At 35.7% G+C, this 21,029-nt stretch overlaps 1 long non-coding RNA gene across 1 annotated transcript; it reads right to left on the bottom strand.

Moving 5' to 3' along the window:
• Positions 1-1,546: 1,546 nt before the first annotated feature.
• LOC148223580 (uncharacterized) lies at positions 1,547-20,271 on the bottom strand. Its single transcript, XR_015803798.1, has 4 exons — positions 20,127-20,271; positions 8,448-8,506; positions 4,513-4,620; positions 1,547-2,163 (listed from the first exon to the last, which is right to left on the bottom strand). It is a non-coding gene; the product is annotated as an uncharacterized LOC148223580 (long non-coding RNA).
• Positions 20,272-21,029: the final 758 nt, after the last annotated feature.

The following is a 21,029-nucleotide window of genomic DNA, read 5'->3' as shown; positions in this document are numbered from 1 at the left end:
TTAGTAGCAGGACAGGGCAGTGACCATAAAAGAGGAAGGAAACAAAGTAAAAAAGGTAGAAGAACCAAAAATATATATAACAATTACTTCTTTATCTGGGAAGGAGCTGTAGAGTTGAAAGGTGTAGTTTTCATGCCCTGATTGTGTTTCTAGTCACATTTTCTGTATAAGTTTTCAAATATCTAAGAAATTAATATAAATAAAATATCCAGCTGTTGACCTATCAATATGCAAGTGCACATGATGTAGAAGAATAGTATTTTAGAAGAGTTTTTATCCTAAGTCTTGGTATCTTTTCAGGAGAAACCAGTTGCCAAGATAAAGATATTGTCCCAAAAGGGCTGTTTCAAAATTGGTATTTATAACATTATCCAGTGGTTTTGTGATGGGATTAAATATCCACTGAGTACAAGGTCAAGTCTACAAAATGAATTTACTTGTGACCTACTTTTTATTTCAAATTGCTCCACCAAGACTAGGTAACTCACTGCACATTGCTTTTTACTTCTTAATCATACTTCTGTCAGAGATTTATGGACTTTTTTTACCAATAACCCTTGAAAAACATTAGAAAAGAGGAAAGCAAACTGTGGGAGTCTGCTCCTTGCTGCATATCACAGTATCCTCTTCTGACCAACTGGCCTCCAATACTGCAATATTCAGAAAGGATTAAAGTCCCGAGAGTCCAGAGAGTTTGCGGAGCCCAGCTGACTTTACGCTTTTAATTTTAAATCTATTTTCTTAAAATGATCAGCTGTCAGGTTACCTCAGTCCTTTGATACCTTGCTGTAGAACCTAAATAAAACAACTCATGCATGCTCTCTGTCTTGAACATAGCCTGGGAGAAACTGGCCACAGATTTAAGCAGGGCTTTTGCAGGAACATACTGTACCAGATCTCCCAGATATTGTGAAACTAACAAGAGGCTTAAATTTCAAGCTTTTTAGATGACTGCCCCTTAGCCAGAAACAATGTTGCAGTTAAACCTTTTCCTCTAGGCATTCAGGGAATACAGGAATTGTCACTATGCTGACAAATGACATGCTTCGGTTGTATTACCACATGCAGAGACGGATAACAAGTTATCCGTGAGTTATCTGCTGCCAAAACCTTTGTTAGAGTATTGAGTATAATAGTAGAATATGCCACTGTTTGGTCTACATTTAGAATAATTGTCTCAGATATGCAAATAAAATATGTTTAGATGGACATAAATCTATTTGAAAGTTATATGGGTTAATGATATTTTTTGTTTCTGTGGTTACTGTTTTTGTGGTTTTGCACATCTTCCCTCTTCTCCCTAGAGAAAGATGTAGTGACAGTATACATTCCAAAACTGTTGGAAGGTTTAGTGCTAACAATTATGTTTCATTTAAGAAAATAACCGTGCAAAGCAGCATGCTCCTTCCCTAGGTTCAGATATGCCTTTCAGCACATCTACATGGAAGTCCACTCATTGAAAGGGAGGAATATTGAACGCTTCCAGCATCATTGTACAAGATGGAACAGACCTCCTTTGATCTCCTAGGGAAAAACTGGCCTGAGAGGTTCCTTATGTATTAATTTTTGCATTTCTTTTTAATATCTGTCAATCTGTGCAGCTGCAGAAATGCATTGAATTAAGTCTACCAGAGACAAGGACTGAATAACAGAAAAAGCTGGATATAACTGTGTGGTAAATGACAGCTCTTGATAAGGCGAAATATTCAATTTTTACCAAAGTATTTTACCGTACTAGTTCATATCTGAGGTAATAGGAAGAAAACACTAGACAAGGAAAAAGTAGGAGAAAGAAAGTGAAGTAGTAGTTACTGATTGTGTGATTAAGGTAAGTTTAAGAATGGTAAATGCTCGAAAAGTTTTGTTGTGCTATTTGTATAAAATCTGAAGAAGCAAATCTAGGCATTGTATAATGGTGTGAAAATACAGATTAACTTTCCAATGCTGCCTCACTCACCTGTAATTTGACTTTGTTTTTAATGATAAGAATGTCTTTCCACAAAGGTATCATTCACTCCATGTAACTGTTGTGTTGTCACCCAGTGCATTTAAGACGCACAATTCCCATTTTTGTGGACTGCTTTGCTTTCTGCAGTCAGGTACCTCACTTCAGTTGAGATTTAAAGCCAAACCTTGTTCAAATACTGGCAACACAAAACACTCCTAGGAGAATAGAGACAGAAAGTTTGTTTAACTGGTGATCATGTTTGGTTGCTTTTTCCCCTGGTGGCAATGTCTGTTCTCAGACTTAAACCACACAGCTGGGAAAGACAACCTCAGCCTCCAGCCCAGGCTGCCTGCATACAGAGACTGTATTTGTCAGCCAATGTAATATATGCTAAAGAAGCCAGAGATTTCATGACTTTCTGCTCAAACGAGCCTGGGGCAACCTTACTTAAGACTCATAGCCGTGTGCAGAAGAAATCAGACAGTTCAGCCAAAGGCAAGCATTAGTATACTGGTTATACAAATGCACAGTACAGACTTAGAAACTTCGTGTTATCCCTTCAGAGCAACACCATTTTGTACTGGTGAATATTAGCTAATTAGGCATATTAGCTCAGAGCTGGTACAGTGTAGCACCAGAATACTCTACTCACTAGTAGTACCTTACAGCCAATTTGTTGTCACAGACAAGCAACTGAACATAGTGTAAAAGAAGGAAACTGAGAACACGTATTATCAGTGCAGATTATCTGGGACTAATCTAACACACAGAGTATAAAGCTTTCTGTGCTCACATTTAAGCCATGGGCATCTGGTCTTGGCCATATTTGGTCTACTACCGATGAATGGAGAAATCTGTCATCTGTGGATACCCTAACAGAACTAATATCTTCCAAATAAATGTCTAAGCAAAATAAACGACTAATGCAAAGCTCTGTTCATTGCACTGCTCCAAAAATAGGTGTATATTAAAATAGAGTCAAGTGTTATACAAAGTGCCCTGGCAACAAGAACTAATATTGCAGTGAGTTGTAAGTCCCAGGAATGCAAAGAGAGTTGGGCAAACAAACTGAACAGTTCAGTTATAAACACGGGCTGCTGGTGCTGCGAAGAAAGGCAACAACCATATTGAAGCATGAGAGAAACCTCAGCATGCTGCAAATCTAATGCAAAAGGCAAAATACTGCAGAGAAAATAAAAGATTTGAAACTTTTAGACAAAGAAGATGGGTAACTTTAGCTGGACTAAAGAGGCACAGCTAATGGAGTAGGGACAGCTTCCAGAATGTGACGGAACGTAAGGATTTTCTGGTGACAGGGAGAAGGAAGAAGACTAAAAGCTGTGAGCATTTTAGTCTCTACTTTTGTTCTTGCCAGACCCTTACTAGCTGTGCACTATATAATAACACCTCTGATCTGCTGTGGTTGCATAGAGCCCCCTGCCTATTTCTCCAGCTGCTTCTCTTCAGCATGTATTCCAGTTATAAAAATAACTTAATACACTGACCTGATAAAAATATTTAGATAACTAATAATTCTGTCTAACAAATATTTTAGATGCTTCTTAAGCAGATTATTTTTATTAGATGAAAAACAATTTCAATGGGGTTCACTCACAGTGTGCTTTCCATGTGGATGCTGAGACTGAATAGAGCAAAGCCAGTCAGAAATTTTACATTGGAGAGAAGCACAGCTACACTAATTTATTCCATGAGACATGGTTTGTGGTAATGCATAGCCTCCTTTCTGGAGATATTGGGTTGGGTATTCTGAGTCCAAGAACACATATTTACACAAACGTACTTTAAATCAGTTTTTTGTGGGTGCTAGTTATGCATACAAGAGCTTCTGGGAACCAGGCAGTTATAGTTCTTCCTGATAAATTTGGTAATCTAAACTGTGAATTAGGAAAGGCCAGCCTAAAACTCAGACCTCGGATGTAATATTTCTTAAGAAGATCCCTGCGAATTGTGTGGCTATTGACCTAGCTGTAGATTTGAATACACGTTTGTCTTTAAAGTGTCAGTCTTTTCACGTCTGTTTTTTCACAGTTTTACTATTCACAGTTACCAATAAGAAAAATGGAAATTTGGCACAATAAGTGAATGATAAAGGAAAATTGTTGGTTTGTGTCTTGATTTACTAAAATTAGGAAAAGACAAAAGTTACAAGAATTGCCAGATATGTACCAACCTTAATTTTAGCAAAAATACACAGGTATTTTCATAAAAAATGAGAATAATATAGGAAGAGTTACCTATTTTAACATAAAATACATCAAAATCACTAGTGGGAATATACAGCAATCCAAACGTTAGGTTATACACAGATATTTTTGTTCCTATAAAGTAAAAAAAAAGTAAAATAAAAAAAGTTAGTCAATCATCAAGATGATGTTTCCATTAGTTTCTGGAAAACGTGCTCCACACAAGAACACTGAATTAAACAAATAGTCTGGATATTAATATGTTTACACTATATACAATTTTCCCTCAAAAATTATTTGTCCCTTTCAGCTTTATTTCAATGGTTTGTTTTTTTCTCAGTGTAAATACCCAAGACTTACTCATTATTCTTTGGCATCTGAAATTCATTAGATTTATCTTCAAGTAAAGCATGATCTTTTTCTTCTCAATTTTCAATTAAGCTTCTCCTTATTACATGACCAATATGGCTGTAAAAAATAAAGATTAACTCAATTATCTCTATTACCTCTATTCATACACTAGCCTATTTTACCTGCTTCTGAACAGAAATGCTTTGAATACTTTTGCAATAAACTCATACAGACTTATCTCATTGCCTCCACAAAGATAAAATGAGGAAGCCGATAACAATTGACATTTTTATTGTGATACAGTGTTGAATATGTTATCTCCATGACTCAGAGGACCTTAATATTTACCACTAGTTTTGTAACCTATGTAAGCTACAGAATTCTCAGGAAGAGCAGGGGAACGTTCAGGAAGAGCAGGGTAAGGCTTCTGCCACCCTTGTAAATAAATGCTTATTACCTTTAACAAAACAAACTTTTCATTACACATTTTCTAATTTATAATTATTTTTGACTGATAATAAAAATACTCTTTCTCTGAATAAATCTCAGTTCCCATTATTATCACTGTTGCCTTTTAAGAGAAAAAAGTTATCTACAAATACCGAACTAGGTGCACAATCCTATCTATACAAAGTACAGTATCACCTGATTTTCTGAAGAATCTTGTTTGAAATTACATTACTTATAAGGTGAACCTTATAGCTCCGTTGACTGTGAAACCAGAAAAAGTGCTTCATGGTTGAACTTGTGTGACATGAGCCATATGACATTTCAGAATAATTTAGTGCTGAACTGAATCACATGTATTTAGAAAAATATTTTTTTAAAGTTTTATATGAAATTATAATTAAAGATATTAGTGATGAAGTAGATTGTCTGCAGTGGTGGCAAAAAGTAATATGATATTTCTACAATCACTCTTCCTGGTGTTAACCTATAGTCAGTGTTCTAAATTTGCTTAATAAAGTGAAAAGCTCTGCTGTTGAATTTCTGATTGAGCCTTTATGTTATTTGTAACTAAGCAACTGCATAGAGGCTGGATTTCCATATACTGAATATTTTCTCATCCTTTGATTATTTAGTGTGAATGTTCTTGGAAACTTCTAATTTATATACAGCCTTTAGTCGTGAAAATACAAGAGCCAGTGCCTTTTTTTTTAGTCAAAGTCTCCCTAAAATGAGATAGCCACTTCAAATAATTTGATTTCGTTATTCTTTGGAACATCATCTGGGGACCCCACTTATATATAAGCCTAAGTCATGTTTGGCTTATGATAATATGTGCCTTCCCCTCCGAAATTTTTGAATGTCTACACTCATATGTGTAAACTGAAAGTGACTTGAATTTCAGGGAATTATTTCCAATTTCTGCTGAGAAGTCATATAGCAGTTGTAGTAATATTTTACACTTCTTCATTAGTGTCTGTGTCAATTAAATATATATTTATATATATACAGCAAAATCTACCACTTCTGAATTTCTTCAGGTAAGAAGAGACAAAGCAGACAGTGTCTACTCTGGTCCTGTAGTACACCCTTCTGTACCTTAAGAAGAACTCAAATTAGTTTAAAAGCTAATACTAAAAAAAGAGAGATAATATATTTAAAACATTTAATGAATAAATAAATCAATAGTTATTTTGAAAAGTATTTCTAATGAGAAAGACAAATAAAGATAATCATTTTATAATGCATTGTGTATTTATAAGCACAGTCAGGTAGCTATTTTTTCCCAGAAACTAAGATCTAATAATACTACAAAAAACCCCAGCTCCTGTGAACTACATAACCCTTAAGAGCAAATCACAACACACCATACCTTGTAATGCAGCTATTACTCTGATCAGATAGAAGAAGATTAATTTCAATTAGACATATATATACAAAAAAATGGGAAGACTTACTCTCAATATGAATATAGAAATTTTTTGTAAGGTGAAATGACTAATACTTTTTTCTATTCTGTCCTCCATTTCTTTTTCTTTAATAGGAAAATAGAATTGTTGTTACTGAGGTCATGGTGTCTACAGGGATTAACAGAAATTTCCTGAGGTCATTTCTGTAGTCTGCAAAAATATTAGTAACATTTAATTAATAGTCTCGGTGAAAATAGATTAAGTCGACCTCATTGAGTTTCTAGCCATCACGTCTTACATTGCTTCTAGCACCTTTGGGATTCTGTGTGAAGTTATCACAGACACATTTAACTGAGGCAATTTAATATTTCCCACAGAGAACAAATCCATTTGCATTATTATCACCAAATGAAACATAATTTCAATAACATTTAACATAATTAAAACCTATGAATATATAGTGCAGATTGCATCATGAGAGAAATAAAAATTAAATATTAGAGTCCTAGTTCTGATTGAACATATACATTTTTTTAAAGTTGCCAAGTGATCCTATTTATGATTTGCACTCATTAGATATTTCTAGTGTACTGTTTGCATTGGATGTAGTGTGAAGGTGTTGGCAATGAGGGAGATGCAGTAGGTGACCTGAAAAACTGGGGGCTGCCCCATGCTGGGTCCAGACAGAACCAACATGGACCCTCCCCAGGGCACAGCTGGTCCTGTCAGCTAAGCTGGTGGCACTTCTGAGAAACCACATTTAAGAAAGAATAAAATACCTCACAGGTAGTGAGGACTGAGGAAGTACATGTGTGAGAAGGAATCCTGGAAATCCCAAGGTCTGAGAAGATGGAGTGGGAGGAGGTGCCCCAGGTGCTGGAGCAGGTTTGCCTGTTGCCAATTAAGTGGGCCATGGTGGAACAGGTATTTCCCTGCAGCCTGTTGGGGACCCCACATCAGAGCAGGTGAATATGCCCTGAAGGAACACTGGCCTGCAGAGAGGAGCCCACACTGCAGGAGGTTTATCCTGAAAGATTGCAGCCTGTGGAGGATCCATGCTGCAGAAGGGAAGAAGTGGGAGGAGGAAGGAGCCGCAGAGAGGAACTGTTATGGGCTGACTGCAATTCCCATTCCCCATCATCCTGCACTGAGTCTGAGTGCATAAAGTATAAAAGGGCAGGGTGGTCTAATTCTGGTCTTTGTATCTCCCCTTCGTGCTGCAATTTTAATTGGCAAAAAATTGATTTTCCCTGAGTCTTTTAAACCCAGGATGTTAATTGGTAAATGTTCTTCCTTTCTTTGTCTTCACTTATTCTATCCTATTTTTTCCCTTATCCTGCCAAGTATGGTGAGTGACAGAGCGATTAGGCAAGTGTCAGGAAGCCAGCCAAGGTCAACCCGGCCCCCATTGTATGTTATCTTCTGGTTATGATGGTTTTGATTAGTAGGGATCAAGCTAGCGTTGCTAAAGGACATTTCAGTGTGAAAATCCCACTGAAATAAATACTCATAGCATGGGTGCATGAAATCAGAATGCAGAAAGTGAAGAAGTAGGAAAATAGGGAAGAAGCCACATTAACCCATTTTAGGGTCTAGAGTTCAGATGGTGTCATGTAATACTGTAGTTTTAATTTTTTCCCATTTCTTTTGGAAATTAATTCAGATTTCTTTTTCAGAACTTAACTAGTGAAACTAAAGACTCACAGAAGGGCAACATTTGTTGTAATTAAATAGGTACAGTAGCAATATCCACAAATAGGCAGTTTCTAGTAACTACTACATATGCATTGCACTGATTCACACACATATCAATACAAAATTGAATTTAAAATTCATGAAAATGCATACCTATAAGAGGACGGGTACTTATATTCTATTTTGTATGCAAACACTTAAATGAATGGCTTGTCACCGCTTAATGAATTTTCAGATTTTATATGATGAAACAAAATTTCCTTGCATGCAAACACAGTACAAACAGACAGCTTGCAAAAGACCACAACTGATAAGTCATAAACAACTGAGTGAAGATATTAATTTAGATAAACCAAGCTTGTTGAGTCAAAAATATACTATGTGGTAACTTACCTTGTATGCTTAGCTCTTCAGATGCTGTTTATAGTCATTTTAGCAACTGTGACGTATTACTTCAGTTGGAGAAAAAGGAATAACAAGAATATATATCAGATGCAGCCATGATGCTCCCCTAACAAGAACAACATATTTCCAACACACTTTATTAAGCTGAATTAATGGTAAGGTTCTTAATTTTGGTTATAGTTGACTAGAATATTTCCAGCTGTTTGGATTACCATTATTTTTCAGGTGCATGGAAATTTAGAAACAAAATCATGAAAAGCTTATCTAAACAGGCATATAAATGATTGTTTTGGTAAACTGTGTAGTAAATTTGCTGAATTGCGTTGCACACATCCGAGATTTCCTGAGCTGTGAATTTCCTAAGAACTGAAAAATGGAGGAAGTGATTCACAATATAATGCCAATGCTTTCCTTCATTTTTGGCAAGGAGTCAGAAATTTCCTTGGCAAAATCCAATATGTCTCATATATGTTTGCTACACTGAGTGCTGTTCTGATGAGAGAAATTATAAAGAAAATATCTGTTGTAAAGTCATATACTATGTAGGTAGCAGTTCACAGGATAATAATTTTTAACTGGGCATGGACACCATCACCCACTCAGCTTAAGTAAATTATACCACCTTAAAAAAATATCTTGCCTTTGATAGTCATTTTGATTTGGAACTAATTTGGTAGGGAGGAGGTTAGCCTAGAAAATAAACATTTATAATCTTGGAGAAACTTATCTTCAAGAGAAATGTTTGTACACTATCAACAAAAGAACTACTGCCATTTCAGAAAATAAACACAGAAATACTTCTTGCCCAACTCCAGTGTGCAAAGAGTATGACACAAAGAAGGAATATCTAGAGTGAGTTTAAACACATCAGCTTGAAAAGCATTGATTATTTTGTGTTGAAATGGAGAAGTAAGTTTTAAACTGTTTCAAAATCATCATATGCACATCCATAAACATCCATTAATAAAGCACTTTCATGGGAATGGAAGACTTACTTACCTGTTTAGAAGCCCCAGAAAAGGGCAGGTACATTTATTTATATGCAGCAGGTGTACGCTCACCAATCTGAGCACTAAGGGAACTCCACCATCCTTCAGGCATCACAAGGGACAGTTAGTAATTTACCTCCAAGTCTGCTTGTAACTGTGTTTCAGTGTCTAATGCTTTTTAAGGCTTGCGCTTGTGATCAGAATGAGGTTCTTAAATAGAGAGTACCAGAAGCAGCAAGCATAACACTAGTATTGGTTATCAAAGCACAAGATAAGGTGGCTGGAATGCAAAGAGTAAAACATCCTGTTTCCTCAGGCAAATATGTTTTTAGTCCCATTTTCAAGTCTTCCAGTAGTTGCTTTCTTTCACATTTTTAGCAAGCAAGCCCTTCTGAACTGGTTATTATCCATACATTAAGCATACAGTCAAATGCCAGCAATTCTTATCATTGTACATTCAGGTCATGTACTAGCCACAAAGCAGCAAATTACAAATTATTAAATTTCTTTGTATATATATATCATTGTGCAACATCCTTTTCAAGGGTCATATTTCAGGTCACAAATATTGATTGCTATTCCCTGAATTAGCAGTACTTTCACCTAGTAGCACTTAGTCATGTATACATACCAAATAATTTTCAGGATAACATATATTTCACTAACCTTGCATTCATTTAGCAATATTACTCATGTAATACAAATCCTTATGCTCTAAAATGCTTTCTGCTTTTAACATCTCAGTTCTCTTGATGTCCTCAATTTTATTTCCATTTTCCATAATCAAGTTCTGTCATACTTCAGCTTATTGACAATAGCACAAAATCATATATGATTCCTCAGCAAGACTGTGTTGGGTTGACCCCAGCTGGACACCAGGTGCCTGCCCCCCAAGCCTCTCTATCCCTCCCCTCTTCAGTGGGCTGGTGGAGAGAAATCACAACCACAGCTCCTGTCTCAACACAGGAATGGGGAGAGATCCCTCACTCATTGCTGTCATGGGCAAAAACAGCCTCGACTTGGGGCAATTAGCTTAATTTTTTACCAAGCAATTCAGAATAGGGTAATGAGAAATAAACCCAAATCTTAAAACACTCTCTCCTCAGAATCCCCCCCCCCCCGCCCCTTTCTCTTGGGCTTACCCTTACTCCCAGTTTGCAATACCTCCTCCTACCCTAAGCAGTGCAGGAGGACCTACCCCTCCTTCTTCCCTGACTTTGGTATCTGCAGGGTGTTCTCTCTCACGTAGTCTCACTCCTCCCTCCAGTTGCTGAAAACCGGTTAACCCAGAGGTGCTACCCCTATTGCTGATGTACTTGTCCTTGGCCAGGAGGGAGCTGTCTGTCCTTGGCTCTGTTGGACACTGAGGGAGCTTCTACCAGATTCTCACAAAGCCACTCCTGTATCCTCCCAGTACCAAAACCTGGTCATGCAAACCCAATACACAATTTTTATAAAGTACAGTAATACATACGCTAAGAAAACCTAAAAAAACTCAAAATTGTTTAAGTCTATATATGTTTGTTAGCTGTTTTCCAATGTTGTTGGTATACCATCTTTAATGAAATACAAGTTGTCCTAGAAAACTTAACCACAACTCTGTCCTTATTCATTAAGAAGGAAAAAACGTTCATAGCACAGCAAGACATTATTTTATTATGACCAAAGATTAATATTTAAAACTTCTTAAACAAATTCATATTGAACAAATATATTCTATACGTATTTTAATTAAATTTTATTTTAAAGACTCCAAATTGTAGCAGGCATTTTAGTCTATGGATTGTACTGATGACTATAACTTGTTTAAAGTAGTGCTCTCTCTTACCTTTATATTTTATTTAAGTTTGCTGGAAAAACTAACCAGTAAAATTCCACCTTACCACTTTGAGAAGTGTTTTTTGCACTCTCGCCCTTATTTGCTATTACTCTCTGTCATATTTAATTCACACGTTTTTACATTCACTTAAACTAAAACCACAAAATGCTGCTTTTATGCTTTTAGGCTGAGCATTTGACTTGAAGAAAACAATAGTAGGCAACAGCCACCTTCAAAGCAAATACTTTAAGGAACTCACTTTACAAAATAAAATTAATTATCCTGTTGTGAAGGTGAAATTTCAGTTGCAAGGAATTATTATAAGATGAAGTAGTCTATCAAAATCAAACAAGCTAGAAAACACAAACATTCTCATACTTCATTAAAAAAATCCTAGAGGAAACTTCAAAATATTATTTGGTCTTTCAATCATTCAGCAAAATCATACTTCTTAGCTTGTCTACAAGACTATGTTTTGTGCAATCAAGTCAGTATGCGCCAAATCTAACCTCCAAAATACTCTGTCAGCTATTCATACCTCAGCCTGCTTTATAAAGCAAGTGCTATCAGTAACAGAGAAGGCACACCCTGAATTTCTTGACAGGCAAGAGGCACAGCATTTACAGCTTTGCTATTTGATAAGTTTATTCTACAGTATCAAAACATGATAGAAAGCTACTTAAATTGGCAATGGAACAGTAAAGAGCACTCCTTTCACAAACAACACAGATCAAGACCTTCATCTTAATGAATAGACCATATGGACCTGTTACCTTGAATCACCATGTTAAAATGATTTTGAGGCTATGAAAAACTTTTTTGCTCATCTTTCACTTGTCCTATGTGACAAATTGTGAGGATTACCTGAGCCAGTTACTGCATCCAGTCGAAAAGCTATAGATGATCTACAGGATCTCTCTTTCAATCACTTGCAACCTCAATTTTAAAGTTTCAAGTGAAGAAAAGATCCACAAAATATCTTTGTCATTTTTTCCAGTGACAAATTATTTTCAGTACTGTAATTTGTTTATTATTTTATTCCATTCTTGCTTTTAAGTATTGTTTTGGCTGTTGGAATGAGGAGCATGAACAGATTTAATATTTATCATGAAGAGTTTATCTTCAGGAAAGACTATACTGTCACATCATCTTTCTGTCTTCTCTAATAGGAGATGAAACCTGCATTAGCTTAGAATTGTCATGGCTTTTTCTTAAATATTGCATTTTCAACTTCCTCTTTGAACTATTAATTCCTTAATTTGTCGCAGTATTCCACTAACACAATACTGTTAGGGAGTGATATAAAATAGTTTTGCTTCTGTTTGCAACAAATTTCATTATTTTTGTGTCCAGCAGCTGCCTGAGCTCTTCTCAGTTCTCTGAGTATGTGCTTTCACTGTGACAGAATCAGTTTAAGTCTCTGTATTGGGTGACTCTATTCTCTTCTTATATCTCTAGCACGTGACCTTTTTCATCCAGAAATACAACCTCATACTTGGCTGTACTTCACACAAATGTTTTGATGACATCCAGGTTATTAAATGATTTTAATTCCTACATAGCGTCGATTTGTCTTCAAGTGTTTCATTTGCCTTTACCATTGTCATGGTTACAGCTTTGTCAATGGTAATTTCACACCATATAATTGATAAAATATGTTGAAAGTGTTGAACTAAGAATAAACTTATATAAAATCTCATTAGAAATGCCAGCAGTTGCAGGTCTGTAATTTGTAAGCCACTGAACTCTTGGTAATCCTCTCACATTAATCCACCTCATGAAAATATAGTTCCACAGTTAATAAGTCACCACAAACAATGCATCAACATGTTTACAAACCATGCTTTTAGCTCATAAGGAGAAGTATCAGTACATATATATGACTGTCATTATTTATAAATCAGTTCTGACCGGTATTTATTTGATTACCCCATTCAAGTATTTTGTTAATAATGTCTAGTTTTAGGTAGTTTCTGTTTTGCCATTAATCAAAGTTGGATAGATGTGCCAATAAATACGCAGATAATTTTGTTTAGTTATTCAACAGTTATTGAACTGACAGATCCCTTGAATGTTTTATCAGCAAATTCTTTCCAATGCCTATTTATAAAGAAAATTACTGATAACTTAGTATGAATCCTTTATTTCTTCTTTCATATTAGAAAATTGCTTACCTTTATATTTTCTACCAAAACCTTCTTTTGCACCTTTTATCTTTGTCACTAGATTCCCATACTTAGTTTATGTTTGATATTCAGTAGCATTAGCTTCTCCCATCTTCTACTTCTTATAAGTGTTTTTGTTAATTTCTTCATTTCCACTCTAAATGCTGAGGTTTTTTGTTTAGTTCCATTTCTTTGGCTGTGATAAGAATCATCTTCCTAATGGACTGATAACAAGCTTAACAGCACCTAGTAAAACACGTTAAAATAGTATTCAAATGTCAGAGGTGATAAGTTCTTACTGTCTGGTTTAGCTATAAGTGTTTTTTTGCCTTTATGATAGGATCTTTTTAAATCATTACATACATATTTTACTTTTACTCTTCTATTCTCTATGCACATTGTAAATGTGATTTACTGAAGCATAATGACTGGTGAGGGAAGAGGCTGAGAGAAGAGCTTGCCTGGCATGCAGACAAGAAGGCTTTGTGGGGACTTAATAGCATCTTTCCAGTACCTAAGGGGAAGTTATCAACAAGATGAAGCCAGACTCTCTACTGATGTGGATGACCGGAAAAAAACAAAATGTTGAGATGCCGCCTTCACATAAGGAAAAAATCACTGTGGCACTAACAAAGGATAACTAACAGAATGCCTGGAAACTCAGATAATCTCTGTTCTTTGAGGTTTTTCTGGCTAGATGAAGATGTGAACAGCCCAGTCTGATGACAGAGCTGATCCTGCTCTAAGCAGGAGGGTGGATCTCCGGCAGTCCCATTCAGAATGAATGATTCCAATTCTGCATAAATCACTTAGAACTGTGTATTTATTTTTAATTTTGCTTGAACTTCCCTCTACCTGTCAGAAGGAAGATAATGTTAGTATTTTATTGGGTTGGTTATAACTATGGTTTAGGTTTCAATTTTTAGAAAGATGCTTAGAAGTTCTATGATGTTTTAGAATTAGCCACATGAGACCGCCAGCTTTTGTCATTCTGAGTAGATTACCTAAAATAACACAAGTTCATTAAACGTGTGAATGCCTCTACCAGCCTTTCCCTTGTTCTTTGTTTTGTATAGTAGATAGATTATTCTCTATAACATAAAATCACCATTGCATGTGCAGTAGGGTTTTGTGAAACAGTCATTTAAAACCTCAAATTTGTGTACATTGCCAATAGCAAGCTATGACAGAGTCACAAATTAACATTCAACAGTTGTATCAATACCTTGTCAGAGGAGTTCGGGTAACACAGGTTGAACAGTACTCTGTTGACACAAATTACTTGGTTTTCCAGCCCTAGGACAGCTCTCTAACCTTTATGTAATTTGGCTGAAGTCTATTTTCTATGTCCTGTATGCCGCAGGCCAGCTGATATTGAACATACAATATTGAGGGCCCAGATGGTACAGATTGAATTCTCTGTGATTCTAAAGAATTTTGATTTCAGGATTTAATGTTTCAAAAAGAAAAAACCCAATTGTGTCTTCTCCAAACAGTCACTTTTGCTTGGCTTTCTAATCAGTCTTTTTTCATTGATCAGAAAAATGTCTGAACATGCATGCCTTTTGATAAAATTTAAAGCTAATATCTAAAGATAATTATTGCCATAATATTGACCTTTTCAATGCAGTGTTAATGTTGACATCTTACAGTAACTTCTTAAAATATTCATGCTAATGAGAATTCCTTTGCTTTTATGTCTGAATTCGTGACTCCTTGCCATAAACAACCTCAGTAATAAGCCTGTAGGCTTATGACTCCCCCATAAAACCAATCACACTAGCAATCTAATTTTATAGCTAGTACTAAAAGTCGGATAGGCAAGTGTATCTGTATTAGCATAATCCAGACAGGACTTGCTGCATACAGTTGAAGCATAAAACTTTTCCTGTTACACGGTCTGACAATTGAAACAAAGATATTTGACAGGACTTGGCCTGCAGGATTTTGTCTGTAATACATTACTATGGTGGTCATTAATTCTCCAGGCACTGGTTTTACTATTCAAAATCTACTATCACTATGTATGTGTTTTCTCTATGTACCCTGGGAGTAAACTGAAGGGGATGATGGTATAACTTACAGCTGAATTTTTACAATGTGACATAAGAAAAATGCAAGAAAATATGCTTTTTTTCATGGCATGCACAAAAGCACACTCTCAGCACTTCCTAAATAGACATAAGTATCTCGGTTAATGTTATCTCCTTTTGTTTAAATTACATGGATCTTTTCAGCTGCCCTTTTATATCTTTTTCTCCACTTCATGAAAAAAACATAAACCACTACTCTTGCTTGTGGGAAATAAGGAGTGTATTGTCTTTACTGTAGAGTAGATTGAGATCTACATCTCTGCATTGCTTTCAAAGCCTTCAAAACCAAGGAATTGATTATTTAATTCTGAATCTTTTCAGTACTAGGCAAAACTATTCATAATGCGTGAAAATATAAGTTTTATGTGATCAGGACCCTTTAACTTGGCCAAATGAAAATCCCTTGCCCACTTACCAGTAGATGCCTTGGGGGGGGAGGCGGGGGAGAGGAAGACAGAGAGAAAGAATCTGCATCCAACTACTCCATATATAATTTTTCTCTAAATTCTTCTGCTCATTTTCAGAAACTAAATGATTTAAAGCTTTGCATTCTTCTGGTGTCTTGCAGATTTAAAAAGGGAATAATATCTGAAGTTTAAAGACTCAAAGCAAAAGTGTCAGAATAAATTACTACTCCAATGAAGAGTTCATGCTAATATAGGAAAAGAGGCATCTCTGTTAACCTGTGGTGGTTGCTAGCTGGTCAAGTAATTGTAATAGGCAAGATATATGTTTTCAAATCATATGCATTGAAGCAATACCAGTCTTAAGTAACTTCAGCCACCTAAAAGCTAGGCATCTAAACAATTTGTCTTACACATAGTTCTTTTCTTTAAATATTTGGTAGTGGTAAGAAGTTGCTGCATCTCACATTCCAAGTTAGGTACTCACAGAGTGGATTTATACATGAGGGTACATTTAGAGACAAGCTAGAAATTAAAAGAAAGTGAAATATGGTTATTAGAAGATCAAATAAGTTAAAGATGGGAAGTATAGCTACTATTAATTGAGGAATCAAAATTTCAGGCCTTAAAATTAAAATAGAAAAATAGATAAATTTTGGTTCCCAAATTTTTTTTTCCACTTAAATTCTCTACTGAGGATTCTTGTCTAGCAGTCTTTTTTAATGGTTAGCCGTATGAGGCTCTCTTCTGTGTTTTCACTTGTGCTTTCAATTACAGTACACTTAGTAGATAGGCAACACATTTTATACTAGAAAGCTGCTGAAAGTAGCAAGCCCACACTTAGAGATCAATTGTTAATTATTTTAATTTTTCTGATGTGGAATAAATGTATGTATTATTTTCACCACAGATTTTAATTATTCCAAATCAAATTTCATATATAAGCTGTCAGTGGAAATGCCCAGACCATTTGTGAGAATATAGTTCCTTCATGTAATGTGAAGGAGCCTCTACCTGCTATTATTTTGTTTAGCCATCATAGTTGTTTAATTACATTCTTTTGATGTCAGCAAAATAATTTAACTTCCCCTGAAGACATTGAAAGGCATCTGCTATATTGAAAAAGTATTTTCCCATGCCACAATTTGAGTTTTACGCATAAATACTTACAAAACACATATCTGTATCTTTCTCTGTTCAAAATAAGTTTTATGCTTTAATAAGAATTCAGCCATTATATTTTGCTTTTAAAGTATAGCCAGCAATAGGCATGGTAAAATGTATGTTTTCATAACAATATATGGAGATATATTTGGCAGTTGTTCTAATGGTGTAATTTCAAATTATTATATTTCATTTAATAAGAATTTTCCTATATATCCAAACAGTAGAAACCAGAGCACAGCTGCATAATTTATAAACATATTTGGAATTTAGGAGCTGGGTCAGCATATTTGATGGTGCATAAAGAACTCAGTCCAGGCCCATGATTTTCTAATGCCTATTCGGGAATCAAATTCCTTCTATTCTATAAATATCAATATAGAAATACAAAAAGTAAGGCTCAGGTGAGTGTGCTCATCCCTGTCCATTAACTCTAGAAGAAGCCTAGACATTTTACATTGAATAGATTTAAAGACTATAGTAGGTGAGATATATTCCACTGTAGAAATTGCCATCTCTATTCTACAAAAACCTTGGCAAAGCAAGTAAATTAAGATACAGCCTTAATTTTTTATTTGTGACTTTCATTGCTCATTTAATGCAATATTGTTATAATTATAAAATGACAATATATGCTAAAAATATGGGCTATGAAACAGCAGTAAGGGAATATTAATATATAGAAGGAATGAAAATTAAAATTCTGTCTAATGCCATTGTTGTCCTCTTGGGTATATGTCTCATGTCATTATCATCATAATAATAATCTGGGTTTTGAATGTAACATATTCACTATCAAATATTTTCATGGTCTGTAAAAATATATTTTATTAAAGGAAATCAGTGAATGATTTTCATTGCATACACCATTTGTTTCATAGGCAATGAAACCCACCTATCTCTTATGCCTAATAAATTCAACCAGGTAAATACAAATGCAAAATGTTCCATTTTTTCCATAGGGCAATTATAATTTAGTACAAGCTATGAAACTTATATATAACTTTATTTATTCTTCAACTATTAGAATTCATTCCACTGGATCTAGAGCTCAATGCGAATACTTCAGAATGAATGGCATTATAAATTGCTATTATAACTAGAATTTAAGATATATCTACTTAATCTAAATAAAAATAAACACTTATCTAAAGCTTCAAGTAACCCAACTATTAATAACACTATACATCAGCTTTAATTTCATTGGAAACTCAGCAAATATGAAAGATTCAGACACTATTTTCCAACCTCTTGGTAGGATGCACAGTTTCCAACACCTTTTTCCTGCCCTCTCAAAATTATGTCTTTTACAACCTGGAAAAGAAGATTATTGTCAACAGGCAGTTACAGACTCAGGTGGTACTCGAGGCAATATTTACAGTCCTAGAGCAGCTACAGAGAACACACACGATTGCATGTATGTGCACAGGAAGAAGGGAAAAGAAAATGAGAAAATGAAGGGACAATGGAAAGAGCTCTCTCCTAGCAGCAGCTGTGGTAATATGAAATTAGATAATACAATATTTTGTAGGCTTACGTGATTTACATCATCCTAAATAGCTTCTGAAAACAATTAAGCCACCACTGCAGACCTTAGAAGATGTGATTCTGCCTGTCCCTCACAATTTGATAGCTCAGTAATTTGAGTGCTCTATTCCTTATCAGTTTCAGTCCCTGATGGCATATATCAGCTTGATCAATAGTTGAATTTCAAAGTAGCAAAAGAATAGAAAGCAGTTGCAAAAAAGCTTCTTGCAAAAGATAACAGATTACTGACCAAACACAATTTATAATATTTTTGCTGGTTAACTCATACAACAGGATCACAAAACAGTAGTTAGGAAGCCTAAAATTGTCTTAAATTCCCATTTTCGTGAATTTTAGCAAGCAGTGATAGACTTACTCTCAGTCATCCTCTTTTTCGTTTTTCTGTATCTGTTTCCATAGCTCATTATTTGACATCCAAGTTCTAACAATATCAGTCTTGGTCTATGTTTCAGACAAGTTTCTCCCTTTCATGCCACCAGTACACAGGGATAATGTCTGCAGTCCTTTGCTGCAATGTCCAAGCCTCAGGCACAGGACTACAGACAAGCAGTTCACTGGTGATATCATTTCCTCTGTCTCCTAACAGCTCTCCTAACCATGGGAATAGACACTAACAACACAAAGGGTAATCTATACTTGAAACCTCTCTTCGGATAGACTAATAGCTGAGATTTCATCTAAGGACAAGAATGAAGGATTATTCTCTTTACTTCTGTTAAGGTCCTCAGGTGCATCTTAAAGCTAGTCAGCAGAAAAGTTCAGCAGACTTCATGAAACATCAGTGTGGATATCTGATCATTATCTGTTTCCCAGAGGAAAACCTCCATTGTTTTTCTATGTCTCTCTGACATAGATGTTTTGCATGGAAACCAATTTTATAATTTCTGAGCAAGGAAGTTACTCTTCTAAATAACAACTAAACCATGGTTATATTTGATTGATGTTGAGTCACTGTGAGCTTGCGAGCTATGGCCATACACTGAGCAGCCACAATTTATAGCTGACAAGCTAATAAGAGGAGCTGAGACAGTCTTAACAAAGATCAAGGCTCTTTTAAAAATAATTTGTTATTGTACAATACTGCCACAGGTAAAATAATAAATTGTTCATGAGTGAAGTTATGATGAAGGATTACTTGGCAGTCTGGCTGGATATCAAAACGAGTCTTTACAGAGTAGGATTAGCTGAATAAAAGGTGAAGTGTCAACATATTTAATTTCTAAAGTATAATGAAAAAATATAAGACTATTAATACAATGAAGTATCAGTGGATTCATTACTATTCGTGACATAATCCTTGGGGACATGTAATAGTTGGCTTTCAATTTTTAATATTAATTTACTCACTCATTTTCACAAAAACTGTGCTTTTGTGGCCAGGCACTGACAGTGGTAACAAGGTTGGGTTTAAATATCTAGGGTTAAACTAAATTTAACAGAGCCAGTAGCTAAAGCCTTACCCATAAATTTGGGGAAAATACACACCTCTTTTGGTACTGGTAAGAAGATCAGAATCCTTTCTTGGAAGCATTGCATCAGTGATAAATAAAAACTCTAAAGAAACAGGAGAATACGACAACGTTAATGTTGGAAGACACAAGAACAGATCTACACATCTGTAACAAAAAAAACCACTTTGGTGATATCTTCATCTGCTGTATCTGGTATCCAACCTTCTAGACTCCATGTCCAGTAGACTGGTGTTTCTTTGAAGAGTCCTCACTTTTCTAACGTAATATATTCAGAGTAAATTAATCACACAATATCTCAGAGACGCCGTTTATGAGTGGCTGTGTTCATTCTCTTAGGAAAATACTGACTACCAGACTCAGCATCCTAGCAGCACCCTCTCACCTCATGCAACTCTTACACCTAGTCATGATGATAGATCAGAGCTTTGCACTAAATTCATCTGAGCAACCCCCACACGTCCCACCCAGTGGAACAATGGGCCATGGAAAAAGCTGTGTTCGTAAGTCATTATGGTTTAGCACTGTGCTCGGTAGGGAAACAGAAAGATCAGTGGGGTTTGAAGCAGGAAGAAACCTGGGAAAATAACAAGATCAAGTGGTAACTGAGCTGGCAGAGCATAAAAAGTAGGTGATCAGTGGACTTGCCTGCTCATGTTCTGCACAAAGGGCTTATGTTCCTGGGTACAATAGCTGGAAAAACCCTAGTGAAAGCAAGTGCCAACTCCTGGAAAAGGATCAGGGCTCAGCAGCCCATGTGCCCATGGTGTGAATGAGGGTGTGAAAGTGAGTGTGTGAGGACTAGGCGGGCCTTGGACAAGCTGGACTTGCTGCAAGTATGTGATGTGGACTGGGAGCAAGGCAGGTGTGTGTTTCCAAGGATGAGACCACAAGAGGACTTGGCTATGGAAGGGACTAG

This window comes from Sturnus vulgaris, chromosome 5, assembly GCF_052056855.1.
Source record: "Sturnus vulgaris isolate bStuVul1 chromosome 5, bStuVul1.hap1, whole genome shotgun sequence".
Classification (NCBI taxonomy): Eukaryota; Metazoa; Chordata; class Aves; order Passeriformes; family Sturnidae; genus Sturnus; species Sturnus vulgaris.
This window is presented reverse-complemented; position numbering and strand designations above follow the sequence as displayed.